Here is an 18,208-nt window from a genome sequence, read left to right on the forward strand (position 1 = left end):
TATAAAACCCCAAATTTTCTGCGTAAGGAAAACATCTGAAAAATAATTCAAGTGTAAGAAACTGCATTGTTCAGTCCTCAGCAAATCTGCAAGGTTATCACTCTCACATTGTCACTTGACTGTATTTTAATCCTACATGTATTTGCCATCTGCATTACAAACTCTTGAGCCTGAGCCACTTATGTCCTGAGTTTTGGCCAACTAAAACAACACAAGCAAGTTCAGCTGGAAATAACATTTGCCTGACTCCAGCTGCTTCCATGATCGTCCCCAGCTTCAGTCTGGTGTTATTATGCTCTTGATTCCATGTAATGAAACATGAAACATTTTGAAAGGATCAAAGGTGACCATGCCCTAAGCTGCAGAGAGGGTGGAGCCACTCAGGAAGTGCCCAAGGCCAGGCTTGGAGAAACCTGGGCTAGTGGAAGGTGTCCCTGCCCATGGCAGGGGGTGGAACAAGAGGAGTTTAAAGTCCATTCCAACCCAAACCAGTCTGATTCTGTGATTTTGTGAGTCATTCAGTGGTAAAGCACAAACAGGTGGCACAGCCAGGCCATGATTAGCTTGTTAAGCCTATGGTAATAATTAACTGGTAACAGCTGATAATGGTAACACCAGAAACGGGGGTAGGAACAGGGGGTGGGGGTGACACAGACCTTGAGCCTTTTGAAGGAGAGGAGTGTTGGGACCTGGCTGGGTTTTCCAGGTGCCACCAGCTGGTTTTCCAGCTTTAAATCTATGCTGCCAGACCTTTGTTGGTACCTGTTGTCCTGGGACTCCTCACACACCCTGATTCCAGCAGGCAGGTCTTTCCCCCATCACACCTGGAGCAGTTTTGTGCTCATCCTCTGCCCGTGCCCACACATCACATTCCCTGCTCCAGAATGATTCTGTTCAGCACCAGCAAACCCACTCAAGAGGTTTTATTGAAGGTATGTGTATTTAAGATGTTAAATTACAGAATCACGTTCAGTTTTCAGTGGTGTCTTGCTGACAGTTCAACTAGGGAAATGGTTTTTAGGTTGAGAAACTCATCAGGAAACTGGACTGGAGTCTCTCAGTTGGGGTTTCTGTTTATTTCTACAGTATTAAAGACAACATGGCTTGGTTTATGTAAGTTTTTGGTAAATATTATTATACCTAAGATATATTTCACTAATGCCAACAGTGTATTATTTTACCCAAATGAACTGCTGGCATGATTATTTTGATTATTTTTCTGTGAAAAACGTTCACTGAGGCCATGGTATTTCACCCCTGGGTGTTAGATTTATTCTATACACATTAAGACAGCTCTGGCTTTCAGTATTGTAATTTGGAAATATAATCTAAACACACTTCACAAGAATTTACTGTCTCTTTTGATCCTTGACCTGTTTATATGGTAATTATTAACTAGCTTAATTCTGAGAACTGTGTTCATGTTACGTTTTTACACAAGATACCTTGGCATGATAAAATGATGCCTAATACAAGTCAAGGTTGCTTTTGCTCAACCAGAACAGTCACATTAATTCTAAATTCAGTGTAAACAAGAAGCAGAATAAATGTTTTCCAAGTAGAAGAACAAACCTGGTAAGGAATAAAACATATTCATGCTTTTAAGTTCATAATATGAGTGTGCAGAAATACAGAATCTTGGTTTTCAAGGATGTCAGGGCATTTTACAGGCTATGGTTATACATTGTTTTCCCTTTAATTTTGAGCTAATTCTTTATTTTAAACAGGCTTAATCTGTTCCATTCCAGGTATTTATAATTTGTACATATATCCAAGATTGAATTTGGGGCTGATTTTGAATGTCTTTTCAGGCAAGTGCAAATCAGAGCACAGATTGAATTTACCTGGGGATAAAGTACCAGCACAGAAACCCCCCATTATGAACTTATTCTGACTCACATAATAGCAAGGCTCCAGTGCTGTCAGTGATGCTGTCACAGTCTGTGTAAGGATCAGAAGAGTTACTGGTTTTAATAACTTATTATTGCATGATTTTTCACATCACTGCTTCCTTGACTTCAAGAAAGTCATCTCCTACACCATACTCAGATAAACCATATATATTCAGTTTTATAATTCACTCTCAATAAAATATCTTTTCCAGACATCCTACTTTTCATTTTCTGAATATTTCTTATTTTCATTGTCAGTTTGGAAATTGGGCTGCAGAATTAAACAGATCATTCCAGTAATTGTCTCCATGGACAAGATACCACCTCTTCCCTGCTTCTTCTTCTTCCTGTCCTTGCTCTTTCTTGCAGCACTTTGCTAACATTTTATATTCAGCTTCTTATCTAAGATCCTTGTTTCTGCAGTGCAGGATGTGTTGATTTTCTAAGCATAAACATGTGACATTGCAGATGTACAAAGCATGTTTGTCTACAGTAAAATATATGTGATTTACACTTGGACATGGCAAACCTTCCCCAGTAGTTCTTTAATCCATATTTCATTGTACATTAGTATCAAATCAGAAATGGCCAGAAACTATTTTTCAATGTGTTCTAACATAGATTGTAGTAGTGTGGAAAGTCTAAAAGCAGTGGTTTAATGTTGCCCAAGTGTACTATTGATCATTAAAACTGGTACTAGAGTGAGTGAAGTCCTGTACTTTAACACCTACTGAAATAGAAGTGGTATAGATCCTCCTCTAGTGTAAATAGTCATGCTGAAATCAAAATGAATAAACCTGTGATCATTTATGCCAAGTAAGAGCTGGCATTTCCTAAGTTTACCAATATTTAGCTGTATTTTAATTTGTCTTTTTCATATCAAAAGGAAAAAAAATAAAAAACAACTTCTTGATTTATCTTCTGAAATTTGTCTTTGTTTCCTACGTTTGGGAACCAAAATACAGAGGGTGGAAAAAAGGCAGGAATTGCTAAATAGAAATAGCTCCCTCCCCTGTCACGAGCTGTGTTATGGCATAGAAGTCAGCTTTTTACATTTTTCTCTTTGCTTAATATTTCTTAGTCAAGCTCTTTGCTGTGCAAATGAGTGGGCACATGCAAATAAACAAATTTACTAATGGCCTTTAATGTTGTCAATAATTTTAAAATCTAAAGACTTAAGAAAATAATGTGGCCAGAGAGGAAAACTCCTGAGAAAGAGTCTCACACCACCTGTAGGCAGCATTTCTAGCAGAAAAAAACAACCAGTCTCAGACAAATCATGGTAAAAAATGTCCTCTGCCAACAAATCTTTGGGTTACTGCTACAAATACCCTCATTTCCCATCCCAGTAAAGACTTTTTTTGCCTCTGAGTGGAGCAAAACAGTTTGAAGATAATGACTTGAATACTACATTTGAGAAAAGACTGTAATCTTAATCAGGGAGGGGTGGAAGCAGAGAGAAGATTACACAATCAAAAGATAGGAAGAGTGTTTATTCATTATTAAGAACAATTTATCCTCTGCTATTTCTGCATCTCCTGGTGCAGGCTTTAAAACATATGGAACTTGCACAGGAAGGGGCTGGGAGGAGACAGGAATCTTTTTAAGGCAGATGTATTTCATGGCATCCTGGGGAATAGGAAAGATTACTCTCTGCATTTCAATAGCTGGCATTCAATCTGATTTTTAGAAATCCCAGACCATAGGACTTCCATCTCTTCTATTATTCAACAGTTTAATATGCTGCATTTCTTGATATTTACATCAAATGTCTTTCATCCCTTATAATATATTCCTTTCACCTGTTAAAATTCTACTGTCATATAACAGAGTGAATAATTGTTATCCTTTCTACAGGCTTATGTCCTCAGACACTTGAAAGCTGTTATTGTGTTCCTGCTTATTCCCTATTTGGCCAAATTATAACTGCTTAATTCTCTTCATTTTTCTTCCCACTTCAGTTCTCACAAAACCCCTTAATTTTTTATTCTGTCTCTTCTCTGATTCCCTTCCAATGCGACATCTTTCTGGGAGAGCATTTCTCAGAGTTGCCTGCAATGGCCAGAGCAAGGTTGCAGATAATCCCTGCTCTGTGACTGCCATCCATGCCCAAAATCCTTTGAAGTCCCTGGCTGAGCTTCCAGTGAATGCGAAGGGCACTGGATCTTAAACTTGCATTTTACTTTTTATGCTTCTTGTGACATCCTCCAACTCTCTTCTCCATTAATACTATTCCATTTCTTAAATTGCTGGTTCATCTTCTGATTGGTTCTGTGCTTTCTGTTGGCTTTGTGTTTGCAGTAAAATAATTTTCCTCCCTTGCTGAATCTGTTTTGGCCAATGTGCACCCAGGCTTCCTCTCAGAACCTTTTTATTTCACTCTCCTTATTGACATTTCAAATCTTCTAGAATGAGCATAATCTGTGTGTTTAATTAAGATCTCAATTATGTCCTTTTTCTAAATCATTAATGAAGATATGAAGTAAACCCAGACTAACAATCAGTGTGTGTTACCCCACTGGACATTTCCAACCATCTTGTTTCACAGCTGTTTGTCATCATTTTTTTCATTTGTCTTTTAGCCAATATTCAATCCACACACCATTGTCTCCAGCCAAGCAGACTTGAATTAATTTTTCAATTAAGATTTCATGAGACAGTGTCAAATGCTGTACTAAAATCCAAATATCTGTCAACTCCCATTCTGGTTTTTTTTATTATTTTTTCTTTACTTTTTTTTTTTTCCCTGCTCCATCTGTTTAAAAGTTATTCCTTTAAGTGCTTCACACAAAGACATCAACAACTATACCACATCTGGATCACTTTAAAATTGTGCTTGTCAGCAGGTAGACTTGAATTACCTGTTTGTCTAAACACCATTTAGCTGAGGGTTTGCAGACCATGAAGAGACATCTCTCTCCTTCACTCTGCAGAGTGACTGATGAAAGCTGGAGGAGTTACAGGCTTGTTCTAACTAAATCCACTCTCAGACTCCTAAATCTCTCCATTATTTTAGTTTACACAGATTGAAAATACTTTCTGTCCCTTCCTTATCATGGTCCAAAAAGCAGCAGATGAATGTGTAGCTGCATTCACTGATTTTTATGCCAACTAGAGAAATTTCTTTCCACCTCCATCATCTGGTGTCCGTGGTGTGCCCAAACCAGCAAACCCAACCTTCCTAAATCCAGGGTGCTCCTCCTCAAAGGGTCTAAGGATTTGAATTTTGACAGTTTCATTCCTTTCCATTAATCCTCTGGTATTTCCATTTCTTTCAGAGGGACTAATCATGCAGAGAAGTGCTGTTAATGTTAATTAAAATAGTCTAACTTGGATTTTTTTTAGAGCTGCTCTGTGCTTCTCTTGTTGAGGGGAAAAGATGATAACCTGTTGTATTAACACATTATTCAATTTAGTTAATTCCTTTCATTCACTGAAAACAGCCATGAAAGTAATTGTTCTTGTCTCTGTTAACTCGCTGTGTCCTGGATCCTCACTCTTTACTGAGTTTCATGTGATTAAAAAGATAGTAAATTTCTATGACCATATCATTTGTGTCCAATTAAAAGTAAATCTCCAGCCACTAGAATGGATTTCAAATTAATTCACAGTGACTAATTAGAAGGCGTTTCTTCATTTATTCTAGAAGAATATTACCAGAAAAACATTTTATAATATGTTCACACTCCTGCCAACACAGAGGAACCAATAAACAAGTTTTGAAGTATTAAAATGCTTTCTCCTTCTGTGAGAGACCATCAATGTCCATTTTTTCAGCAGCCAGAGACTCAGATTAATTGCTGAAGGATTATGTATTTCTTTTTTTAAAAAATCACATCTGAATCTATGAAAGATTTAAAGAGGCTTTTGAATAATGAAGAAAGCCATTGAAATTAAAGAAAGCCAATGGCTTCTATTTTATTGCAAACATATTTTAAGGCTTGACATCAGTTGCAGTGTTCCCCTAATTTTTGCTGTAAAAGGGAAGTAAAACAATAGTTTATTGTGGCAATACTTCATACTGCCCTACTTCTGTAAATTGTCTTTAAGCTCTAGGGTAAGGACAGAACATTCATGTTTTTAAATTGGATACAAAATGCTGTTTCTATGCAGTGGCTGCTGTAGCATAAATTGCTATACAGAGACTACCAGATATATCTGAACACAGCGATGCTCGGCAAGCTGTGGATGTTTCTTGCCTTGCTTTACCTGCAACGCTTGTAGTCTGTGCTCCTTTGAAATGTTTTCCAACGTTTGGAAGGTAGAACACAGACCTGGAAAATGTTTCCTGCTTGTGGGAAGTTGCAGAGTTCTCCTTGAAACAGCCCCCAAACCCTCCAAGCTGTTCCAAAGTTTTGCAATGTTTTAGCACAGCTAATTTATAATATAAATTGGGTGACTGGTGTGAACCCGGATCTTGCACCATGATTTTTTTTATGAGGACATAACTTTCTACACACAATAATGGAGAGAAAATAGTCCTTATTAAATTTTCATTGGAGAGCAGCAGAGGGTCGTGTGTGGTGTCAGGGAGGTGCTGCTCTCTCCAGATGCCACTGAGGAGGGGCCAAAGGGTGGCCTTGCCTTGTGCCTTCTTGGACAGGCAGTAGCAGGGTGATGGATTCGGTGTGTGGGGTGGGTGCTGTGCTGGCCCAGCAGGAGCAGCACCTTCCTTGGTGTCCTAGTTAGAACAGCTGGGACCAGTTCATCACTGTATGGGTGTAACCCAAAACTGTATTCTAGAGCCTTCCATGCCATTTCCCAGAAACTGTTATCAATAGAGCATTTACACCATCTGCCCAGAGCACCCCTGACCCCTCAGGCTATAAACTGGGTGTTAAGAGGCCTGTGAGACAGGAGGATGCTCCTGTCCTCACACCCATTGTGGAACTCCCCACCCTGAGGGAGGTACTGGGCATTCCTGCCTGAACTGGAGGATATATAATCTTGGGGTCTTGGGACTTTTTTAACCACTTGTGGGATCCAGAGGAAGACTGCAGACCACCACTCTCAACCAGACTGCACCAGCACTCTCACCAACAGGTTTTCCTCTCTCCTTTTCCTTTGGACTCAGGGGACCCAACGAACACCACTCTGTTTATGCCTCAGAGTGTTGGGTTGTACATTTGGGTTTTGTGGGTGAAAACCAATTGTTTGTCCGTATAATCGTATTTATTGTATTATTTTATTAAATTGTTATTCTGACTTATAATCTCTCTTTTGAGTTGGCCTCATTTCCCCTGCTGGTTTACCTTTAAATCAGCACACTTGGGAAAAGGTCCTGGGAGTGCCCAGGAAGCAGCTGAACGTTTTGCAGGTGGTGGGATGCTGCTCATATCTGTGTGATGTTCCAGATGGCATCTGGAATAATTACATTTAGTGCCACGTGAGGAAGGGAACTGTGCCATTAAGGAGCCCTCACTAAAGCTGTTTGAACTGCTGCTGCAAGTCAGACAAGTGCATAATGTGATACTGAGCAATTAGACATCGAATTAGCAATTAGCTACTGAATCGAGTAGATCTCTGCCGTAGATACCAACTGTCTCTGGAAACTCCTTCCTTGCTTGTACTTTCATTACACTTCCTTTGTTATTCATTACAGAGCAGGTTTTTACATTCGAAAATACATTTTAAGGCTATTAAGTGCTAATGATCACATTGTAGGGCCCCATTGCTTTATTTCTTTATTTATTTAAGAGCAGAAGGAGCAGCAGCAACTTCTCCCTTTGAGAAGTTTGGGTGAGATGAGGTCGTTTGCAAGAAGAAACAGGCAGCTTTTGCCTTCACAAAGGGGTGGGAAGGCCAGCTGTTAACTGCAAAATTAACAACCTAATCCTCTGATATTTTAAAGAATAGGGGACATCTGAAACAGGAGAACAAATTAAGCCCTGCTATGGATGAGAAAACGTTACCTGAAAAATAGGTACGTATTTAGAGCTTAGCAACAGATGCTGCACCTGAAAAAAAGGTATTTACGAAGATGTACAAAGCTGCCTCTGCACCTTCCCTCCAAACTGCTCTAAACTTCACAATAATTACAAATTAACTTCACAGAGGAGAAATGTGCACATGCAGCAGCAAGCAATTGCAAAACAATTGTTCCTTGTTTCTGAGATTAACACATATATTGAGGTTTAATTGGCATCGATTTATAACGAGAAGAATTTTGAAAATAACAGCATGTTCTTATTTGGTTTTAGTGCTTGGGTACTACACTTCTTTTTTTTGTTACTATTTATTTCAAATTGATGTTACAAAACCTTGAGTTTGCTGTAATAGGAAAAATAGCAGTTTTCTTCAGTGCTGTTTTCTGACTCAGAAAAAAGTGAAAAACGTGTCTATCGACTTGTTCACTTCAGAAGACACAGCAAAATCTGGATACGGTGAAAACATATATCTCCATATAGTTCCCATATCTCCAAGCTAGTGCCTGGTTCAAAAGCAAATCTTCAATTTACAGCAAAATGCTCAGCTTGTTGTGTGGATTTTCAGCAGCTGCACTTGTTGAGTCCTTTGAAGTCAACGGCAATGTCAGCCCGGTGGGTGGAATTAGGCCTGTACATTATTCATGGAACTGTGTATTCCCAGCCATCTCCAACCACTCTTCCTGGGCATTAACCTTTGGTTTTGTCAGCTCCAACATTTTCTATTTTCCTGAGTGTCTATAAGCTGGAAATAAGAAGGCAGTCAAGGCTGATGTTAAAAATACAATCAGCTGTCTTCTAAGCAGGACCTGATTTAATTAAACTTGCATTTTTAAAATCATGTTTTGCTCCTCATAGAAAACTATTGTCCTTGATATTAATGCTGTTCAAGAATTATTCCCAAAAATCATGAAATCTTATATCTTCAGATATAAGTATACAGCCATGATATACTGTTAATAATTAGATTATTTTTTGGACTCTCTTTTAGAAAAGAAAGAGTTAAAAGACTTATATGACCTATAGCTATAATGTGTTAAAAAGGCTGGGTTTGAAGAGAATGTAGCTGTGGCAGGTGCAGCTTTTATCATCCTCACAAAAAATGAGGGCACACAGGAGAGAAAGGGTAGGGAGATGAGATATCTACAAATCAGACTCTAAATAGACAACCTTTCAAAAATATATATATTTCTTACAGTTAAGAAAGAAACAGATCTCATAAAGTGATTTTTCTCTATATTTAAATATCTTATAATGTTCTGTAAAAAATAACTTTCCTAAGGCTCCAAAGGCTGAAAATATTATATTTTCCTTAAGACCTAAAACTCCTTACTTCCTTACTCCTAAGACTCCATTTATTTCTAATGGCATCAAAAAGATGTGAATTATGGGCAGCACAATCAGGACATTAATATTTCCCAAAAGTCTCAGATTAGAACTGCAGACCTGGGTAACTTTTGCTTTCTTTGTGTTAAGAAAGTTTGGTCTAAAACATTCCATAAATGGAGTCCTGCAGTAGGTTTTGGTGCTGGTTTTTTGGTGTTGTAGAATGATTTCCCCTCAATAGTTGGGTGCACTGTAGAAGAGAATGTTCACACAGACAAACTGGCTGCATATTCCACTAATTCATAGGATACCAACAATAGGTTAGACAATATTAGTTCAGTCCTTTATCGTTGTTGAGACTTTCCCTGGATAAATGTCCTCATATCTCTGATGATCAGGTATCAAATATATGCTGTTATCTCATCTTGGCTGCTTTTAGTGGATAAAATGGACAGAGAGCAGAGAAATAAAGTTTCATTTGCAGAAAAAGCCTGTCTGGGTGATGTTATATTAGCCCAGACTTAGCACAAGAGAGGCGTTTTTTGCAAAGTTTGTCGTGAAAAAGAAGTTTTATTTACTTATTACTTGTATTCTGATGCAGATTCCAAGGGATTAAGTGAATATAAAAATGTGGGGATTTCCATTCATGAAATGATGGTTCTTATCTGTTTGTCCCTAACACCATTAGAATTCCCAGAGACTCAGACAATATATTAAAGCTCATATTTGAGTTATCAAATGTTAGTTTCCAAGATCTGGATGACATCCAGGTTGTGGGAAAATCAGAATTGTCCCTCTCTCTGGACTTCAGGTGAAGGCAAAGTATTTTCTGATCTCTCTAGGAATAAAATATTCAAGCAGATTTGACCTCTATTGTCCAAGGAAGAGGAATTGCACATTGTCATGACAATCACAAGGTGATGCTCAGACTAAACCTGGCTTTAACCAACTGGGAGTGCAGATGAATCTCTGAAATTTGTCTCCTCCATTCCTGCATTTTAGGCAGCTCCAAAACAGCTATTCTACTTTATTTTATGCTTTCTAAATAGCACCTAAGAAGCAGATAGCCCATAAAGAGGTAATTTTATGTTTTACTTCAAGTGTGCATCATTTTATCTTTCTGTTGTGACATTGATTTATGTATTATGCCAAAAATAGAGAATGTGTATGGAAAGAGCAGCTGCTTGCTTAGAAACACTCAATTCAAGCATTCCTTAGCTTGCAGAGTTACTCATGGGATTTTAAATCACATCACATGGTTATTTGCTCTGACATCATCTTTCACTACAATACACTATTTTTTTCCACTGTATCTTGCCACCTTCAGTTGATACAATTCTCACTGCTCTGTAATGTAGTCAATAAATATTGCATGTAATTCTTGATTTTTTTTTTTTAATTTTAATTGCATAATCTTCAAAATGAGGTTTTTATTCCTAAGTAAATGGGGGGAAAAAGCCTTTTATGAAATGATTCTATGATTCTGGGATCTTTTATGATTCTAATTCTTGGTGCTGCCCTTGAGGTGTCATGGTCCATCCTACATTTCTTGGCTTGCAGAGTGTCTGTTTAAGCATCCACAGCACAAGTTTAGGTTTGTTGCTCCAGCAAAAAAAGGGAAACATTTGGAGAGGGTTTTTTGTCAACATAAAATCCATGTTCTTTCCAACACACAGAGAAAGATTTCCTAACCTGGGGCACTTACCTGTCTCCTTAGTGGTACGTGCAGAGCTGCCCAAACACAGCCAGTTTGAGGTTCTTGGACACACAAGGAGCTACAAATTGGATATTTCCATCTCTCAGCAGCACAACCTGAACCAACCACGGCCTCTCTACTGGATAAGGCTCTCAGAAAAACATGGGCATGGAAACAGGGAGTCCAATCTCTCCTTTACAAGTTAAAGAAGCACCAGGATATGGAAAAAAAAAAAAAAAGGTTAATCCCTCCTTTTATCTTGTTTATAACCAGATCCCTGCTTCCCTATTTAATACTTGAGCTCCCAGCCTGTACCTTGCAGAAGGAATGGGGGGAAGAACCAAGGAGTGTGTGGCTTTATAGGAGGCTGGGAAGAGGGAAGGATGTTGCTTTGCTGGCAGTTTAACACCAGGAAACCTCAGTGAGTGTGAACCAGGGGGAGGGGGGACGTGGGATGTGGGTTGGATGCCAGGTCTCAGCTATTTGCTGACCCAACAAACCCTGAAGCTCAGCAATGAGTTGCCTGGGTCTTGCAGAGGTGTGTGTTGCAGGGGGTAAATGCCTGTTAATTCCTTACTCCAGCTGCCTCTAATTAGGCCCTTCTATAATTCTGTGAAGGTTTGTTTTACTTTTGTATCTCCACAGACGTTTTCCCTGTGTTTTTTGAAAGTGCCTTTGAAGTGTTGCAATTATCCCTCTGCAGTGTGGCTCCCTCCCTTCTCCTTCTCTCCTTTCTGTCTGTACCTCCATCACCCCTCCTTTCCTCAGCCACAATTTCCCACTTCTCCTCTCCATTTACTCCTGCTCTGTCCAACTTTTGTTGCTCTGTTCCTGTTCACAGTTGTTGTTCTTGATGCCTCCCAGGTTCACCAGTCCCGTGTCTCCTGTCAGAAATTTTCCACACTTTTCAGAGGAGCAGGAGGACCAGGAAGAGCCCTTTGTTTTGCTTTTTGCCTCCTACCACATTGGGCCTGGCTGGAAAAATCTGTTGAGGGACTTTTGAGCAGGGCATGGAGTGACAGGCCAAGGGGGAATGGCTTCAAACTGAAAGAGGGCAGGGTTAAAAAGGATATTGGGAAGAAATTCTTGCCTGGGAGGGTGGGGAGGCCCTGGCACAGGTTGTCCAGAGAAGCTGTGGCTGCCCCTGGATCCCTGGAAGTGTCCAAGGCCAGGTTGGACGGGGCTTGGAGCAGCCTGGGCTAGTGGAAGGTATTGGGGGTTAGAAAATGATCTTTAAGGTCCCTTCCAACACAAACCATTCTGTGTCCGTGAATAGTCTAATTAGTAAATAGGAGCTGAGAGAGGCCATAGCACAGAGAGTGGAAATGAACTGTCAACTGCTTCTTGGCATCTTGTCTGGATTTCTAATGAACAACTCTGCCACACTCAGTTTTCAGAAGCTTGTTATAGAACCAAATTTGTGTTGGGGAGGTAATTTTAAAGGGTTTCCCTACATTAAAAAGAATTCTGTTAAATGAAACAATCCCTTGCTGGCTTCCTGTGCCTAGAAATGCTAAATTTAAAAGGTCCTGGATTTAGCAATTAGCACCATTCCTGACTAATGTTGTGTTAATGCCACGTGACTAATTTCATTCCCTGTGCTGTAGTGTTACATGGCTTCCAGTCAGGAACACCTCAGCACAGCAGTTCAGGAATGGTTCAGCAGAAACTGGTTCTAAGAACTACTGACTCATGTGGTGCAGGTGTTTTTTTATCTCTATATTTATATCTCTGTCTATGTCTATGTTTACAACTCGTTCCAGTGCATTGAAATAGTGTTTCTCCATGAAACAGCACTGAAAGCAGTTCTCCTTTAACTAAAAAATGTTGGAGGTATTTTAGAAACCAGATGTGGTTCTACCATGAATTTTTAGAAACAAGATGTTTCTAAAATACCCCAATTTTCTGGTGTAGAATATACCCCTTAATAATTTGGTTTGCAACAATAAAACCAGGTGAAAGTGAGCCCTCCCAGTAAAAAATTCCAGGCAAGCACAAGGGCAAGTCACCCATAAGAGAAAATGATAAAGTGCTTTTGAACTCTGTGCTACCATCAGGTGTTTTATTACTCCATGTCATCTTAGATATTTTCCATGTACTTAGTGTTGCAATTAATAAAAATCCTGATATAAAGGTAACAAGGTGTCAGCTTCATTTCCAGTTGAGTCTGTCTGTTGATTAAAAACTACTTCACAGTGACATTAAGCTGCAAAGAACGAGTCAAAAAAAAAAAAAAGGCATAAGCCCGAGACACGCACTGTCAGTCCCCATAGATTTAAATTTAATTAAATGAGAAAACTACAGGACTCTTTTTGCTCACACTGGAGATTCCCAGAGCTATCCCATGAGCAGTGTTCAGTTATTGCGAGTCGTGAGCTCAGCTTGGAATATTGTTTTATCATTAAGGCTGCCAGTCATTCCCCATTAGGTCCAGGCTCTGAAATGCCACGGTGCAGTGATGAAAATAAAAGGCCTTGGCCTTGTACTAAAAGCGTCCTGAGGATGCAGACTGTGTAATCACATCTCTTTATCCATTTACTAACACAGCCAGCCAGTTGTTTGGGATGTGAAATCCAACAGTGGAGTGCTGCTATTTTGAGAGGTGGTGACCACCTGCTCCTGGATGCAACAGAGCCCTTCATTTCGTAACCCCCAAAACGTGGGGTTGGGAAATGATGGAGAGGAAAATGGTGCTGTTTTATCTGCCTTTAAAACCACGTCCTGGACCCACAGCCATGGGAAGCAATGCCCCATCTTCCCCCTGTGCTGGTGTCCTCATTCCTCAGGGAACATGGAAAAATGCTTCGTGTGCTCCCAGTAAATCTGATATTTTTCCCACAAAGTATGAGAAAGAACCTGACAGTGCTTCCTAACCCCTGCAAATAATTTGCTGTCCTTTGAAGTATGGAATTATTCATCTGACATTTCATCTTGTCTCTTTACCAGCACCCTCAAGTCAAATATAACATCTTTTAAGTCCGGTTTTCTATTTTTCATTATTTTTTTTCTTTTATTTTAGCTCTAATATTTGTAGGTTTTCTGTTCTCAGAGACAAATTAGGAAATAAATGAGCCTGCAGACAAAGCTGAGAATATACTATATGATAACAGTGATGCACAAAGATGAACATGCAAATGTCATCATCATCATTGCCAGACATGTTCTTGTTAATCTTTTTTTTTTTTTTTTTTTTCAGAAAACTGGCTTATAGTGTTGGGGAGAGAAATAAAAAGAGGCTGAGGAGACAAGAAGAAAGAAAGGAGAGAGCTGGACAATCAGACCTCCCCAGCCCTTCTTACTTGCTCCAAAAAAAGGTCATTTTCGTCTTTGTAATTGCTGAATTTTCTAAACTGGCCTGGTCTGGGTGAGGAACTGTCCTCTCAAGCAAACACTGTGACTTTTGGAGATTAAAGGCCAAACCATGTGTTCATGAATTTTAATGTAAACAAAATCAGCTTTTTTTCTCCCAGTTTTGAAGATCTTTCTTTCCTTTGTAGTGTGGGGTGAAGGGCAGGGGAGCAGAATGGCCAAAGGCTGAGCTGCAGTGTGCTGGGACATGTGTTCTCATCTCCAGCCCAGTCTTACCCTCCATGCTCCAAGGACATCACATTTACAACAAAGAGACCTGAGGGACTGACACCAAATAATACCTGGAGCAAAGCTTTTCCCAAACATCACTGATGGAAAAAGAATACGAGACAAGATTAACCCTCCTGCTCTTCCCAGGTTTCTCTGAATCTGCTCTTTGTTAACAGACAAAATATAGGTTTCATAATGCATGATCATTGTGGATTTTTTAATTAATTGGAGGAGGGGGGAAAGTTCTTCCTTGTGTTGAATTAATAATATTGGACATTAAGTAGTTGTTTGTTGCAGCTCAGTCTGCTCTGAGTACTAAACTATGGGTTAAATTTGTACCTGATTAGTCCTGAGTGGCAACAATACAAATGTTTCTTCTCAAACACGGCAAAATTTCTTTAAAACCTCAGTTGATTCGATTCCCTACCTAAATGAATCCACTAAAGCAAGTTGCTTTACTGCAACAATAGTCATTAATAATATCCATTTTCAGAGCATTTTTAACTTATTCATCTCAATTCCAGTGAAGTAGCTGAACATTTCTGGCTGGTTTGTCACTGGGGAAGGAGTAGGGGGAAGCAGAGCTCTGCCCCTGCTCTGCAGAAATGTATTGACAGGCCTTTGGTGGGACTGTGGCTGTGGTAGCTCCATCCCAATTATCCTCAGCAAATATCCAGGCCAAGGTGACCTGTCAGAGGAATTCAGGCAGGACTTTTGCGAGGCAGCATCTGCAGAAGGTACCAGCCATGGTTTCTTACATCCTTCCTGTCCTGTGGGTCCCTCAGTCACAGAATGTGTTCCCAGCACTTATTTTGAAGCAGAGCTGATTTTGCAGGGCGACTCCCATCCCCAGTTTTTGACTTCTGAAGCTCTAACTAATGATGCTGACGCACCAAAAATGCCATCTGCCATTTCAGCACTGACACCTGCCCTGCACAGAACTCCGAGCATCTCATATGGTAATGCCAGAAACATCCAGGCTTCAGTCTCTGCCATCCACCTCAATCCTCCTCACATATCTCTCCTTGTTAGATATTCTTGTACCTACATCCCTATATAGCTACACCAACATCACAGAGATGCTCTGGGAGTTAAAAATTCAGGCTCTATGAATATTTTTGGGAAGGAGCACAACTCCTATTTCTTCAGGACTTCTTCACTTTGAAATCTGCAAGAAAAGAAGTACCTGCAATTTATTTTATTGCTCTATTTTAAGGGTACATATATTTTTTTTCTTATGCAAAACAAAAAGTCTGAATGAGTAACTACATTTTGAAGTATATTTGCTCTAAAATAAAAGAATTGTGCAGCTGGTTTTGATACCTGCAGTATAAAGGTACTGAAACTCTGAAATTGTAAAGAACATTATAACTTCTTGTAATACATTGAAATAATATTTGTATTGTGAAAAAATGAGTTCATGTCACCAAAAAGTGACTGAATTAATATTTGACCCCTTTGAGCTGAAAATGCTCATTCCAGCCTGAAGTTCTCAAAAAATTCATAGAATTCCCAGATGGTTTGGGTTGGAAGAGACCTTAAAGATCATCCAATTCCAACCCCTTACCATGGGCAGGGACACCTTCCACTAGCCCAGGTTACTCCAAGCCCTGTCCAACCTGGCCTATGACACTTCCAGGGATACAGGGGCAGCCACAGCTTCTCTGGGCATCCTTTGCCAGGGCCTCCTCACCCTCCCAGGGAAGAATTCCTTCCCAATATCCCATCTAACCCTGCCCTCTTTCAGTTTGAAGCCATTCCCCCTTCTCTTATCAATCCATGCCCTTGCTGACAGTCCCTCCCCAGCTTTTTTGTAGCCCCTCTAGGTCCTTTAAGCTGCAATAAGTTCCAAATGACAACTTTGTGTGACTACAAACGACAGCACTGTGACAACAGCTTTAAGTCCTTTTCCCAGTCTTCTACCTCCATCTCTTCAGATATTATTATTTTTGGTCCAAATTCCACTTGATACAACCCAGCACCTGAAACCTGCCCAGCTCCAGCAGAGCTGCCTTGGCTGAGCTCCCCCTGAAGTGAAGCTTTTGTTTACAGCACTTGCTCTGCTGCATCCCCGTGTTTGTGCTGGAAAAGCCACTCGAGTGATTTGTAAGGAGTTCAGCCTCTGTGCCAAGCATGAAGCCACAGCTCTGCAGGAGGAATCAAGGCTCTCAGCAAAGCAAAATGCAGCAACACTGGATGACTCTTCTGCACAAGGACCACTCGAGAGCACAAAGCTCTTCTTGCTGCCACCAGCACAATGGGATTGGTTATTAAGGTTTATTTTTCAATCACCACTTGAAATTTCTGCTCTGAATCTCAGTAGCTACAAGTTAAGAATATTCTCACCCTCTCCTAACTTTTGTCCATCATCTTCATTTCAACACAGCGTGATGCATTTTTGTTAACAGGTGAAAATTATTCCTGTTCCTCTGTTCTCCACTATTTTTTTCTTTAAGCTCAACTATTTTTGCTCCTAGGGAAATGCCAGGCTCACACAAAGGAGTTGGTAGACTCCTAAAATGTTCAGGCCTTATGGGGACAGTGGGAGTGAGGATGCACAGGAGCCGTGGTGCAGTTGGGATGCAGCAGCTGCATCCTGCAGCCCTCCTTGAGGGATGATTTGAGGAACCAGATTACTTCTGCAAATGATAAAAAAATTGATTCAATGATTCAAATCACTGAGGAATGATCAATTCAAAATTGATTCAAAGTTGATTCAATGATACAAATCATTGAGGAATGATTTGCATCTTGTGGCTGCTCAAGCATGAAAGCTCAGCCTGGGAGGAACTCAGTTTTGGGGCATGGCTTTTAGAGCTTGCTAGGCATTTAAAGTTTCAGACCTAAAATATCAAAGTGATTTTAATTTGTTTATTTTTTTTTCATTAACAAGCTAAAAAGAGTGGATATCAACCCCCAACCCCCTCCCCTTCCATAGAGGGGATTGTTTTAGCTCTGTGAAGCTGATATGTTTAAAGCTGTGTGTGCGCTGTCTGTTTTACTGCACTTTTACATTCTGTGCATCAGAAAGGTTATACAGAATATAAATAAGTTTAATGATAAAAAAGACATTGTAAAACAAACAAATGTAGAGCACCTGTTTTTAAATTGATTTTACTCCTAGTTCCTGACACAAATAATGGTCAAAACACGATTCTCTTGCATAAATTGTTTCCATTTCAATGAATCTGTGGTTGCCAGCAGGACAATATTTACATCTTTGCTTGTTCTATCAGCTTCTGGATTGCAAATATGTCTCAAAAGAGCAGCTAAGCAAAAATCTTTTGGGAAGCTACAAAATGAAAAAAAGATTTTCTTGGCCAAGAGAGAAAACTGGAGGGATGAGCTGCTTGAACTCTAACATCTCCCATTTAGTGTGGAAGCAACAGCAGCAGTGCAGTGCTGAATTGACAAAAATTACTGCCATTCAGTTCAGCCATCCAAACTATTTTAGTTCCAATTAAGCAGAAGAGAAAATGCAGAAAATTGGACAAAAAACATCGACAAAAAAGTCCTGATTAGCTCAACTGAAAAGGCCAGGATGAAAAAGCTCGACTGCACAAGGGCAGAAGAGAAAGTTGAACCTATATTTGGAAATGATAAGAAGGGTGGAATAAAAGATGAGGGTGGTTATATTTATTTTGGTTTTCACAGTTCTATCTTAACATGAAATGTTTGGAGGGCAAGGTCTAGGAAAAATTGCCAGCAAGAGATTCCATTTTACTTGTCAATTATTTAATTCCTTTATAGGAAAAAAAAACAAAACAACAAAAAGCTAAAAAAGTAAAAAT

The 18,208-nt window shown here is 39.7% G+C and overlaps 1 long non-coding RNA gene across 1 annotated transcript; it reads left to right on the plus strand.

The window, feature by feature from the left end:
- Nucleotides 1–649: 649 nt before the first annotated feature.
- On the plus strand, nt 650–15,718 carry LOC127468598 (uncharacterized). The gene is made up of 4 exons (XR_007903602.1): nt 650–932; nt 7,744–7,815; nt 10,860–11,078; nt 14,035–15,718. It is a non-coding gene; the product is annotated as an uncharacterized LOC127468598 (long non-coding RNA).
- Nucleotides 15,719–18,208: the final 2,490 nt, after the last annotated feature.

The sequence above is a fragment of the Manacus candei genome, unplaced genomic scaffold (assembly GCF_025592945.1).
Source record: "Manacus candei isolate 608988 ecotype Guabito, Panama unplaced genomic scaffold, ASM2559294v1 h1tg000015l, whole genome shotgun sequence".
Lineage (NCBI taxonomy): Eukaryota > Metazoa > Chordata > Aves > Passeriformes > Pipridae > Manacus > Manacus candei.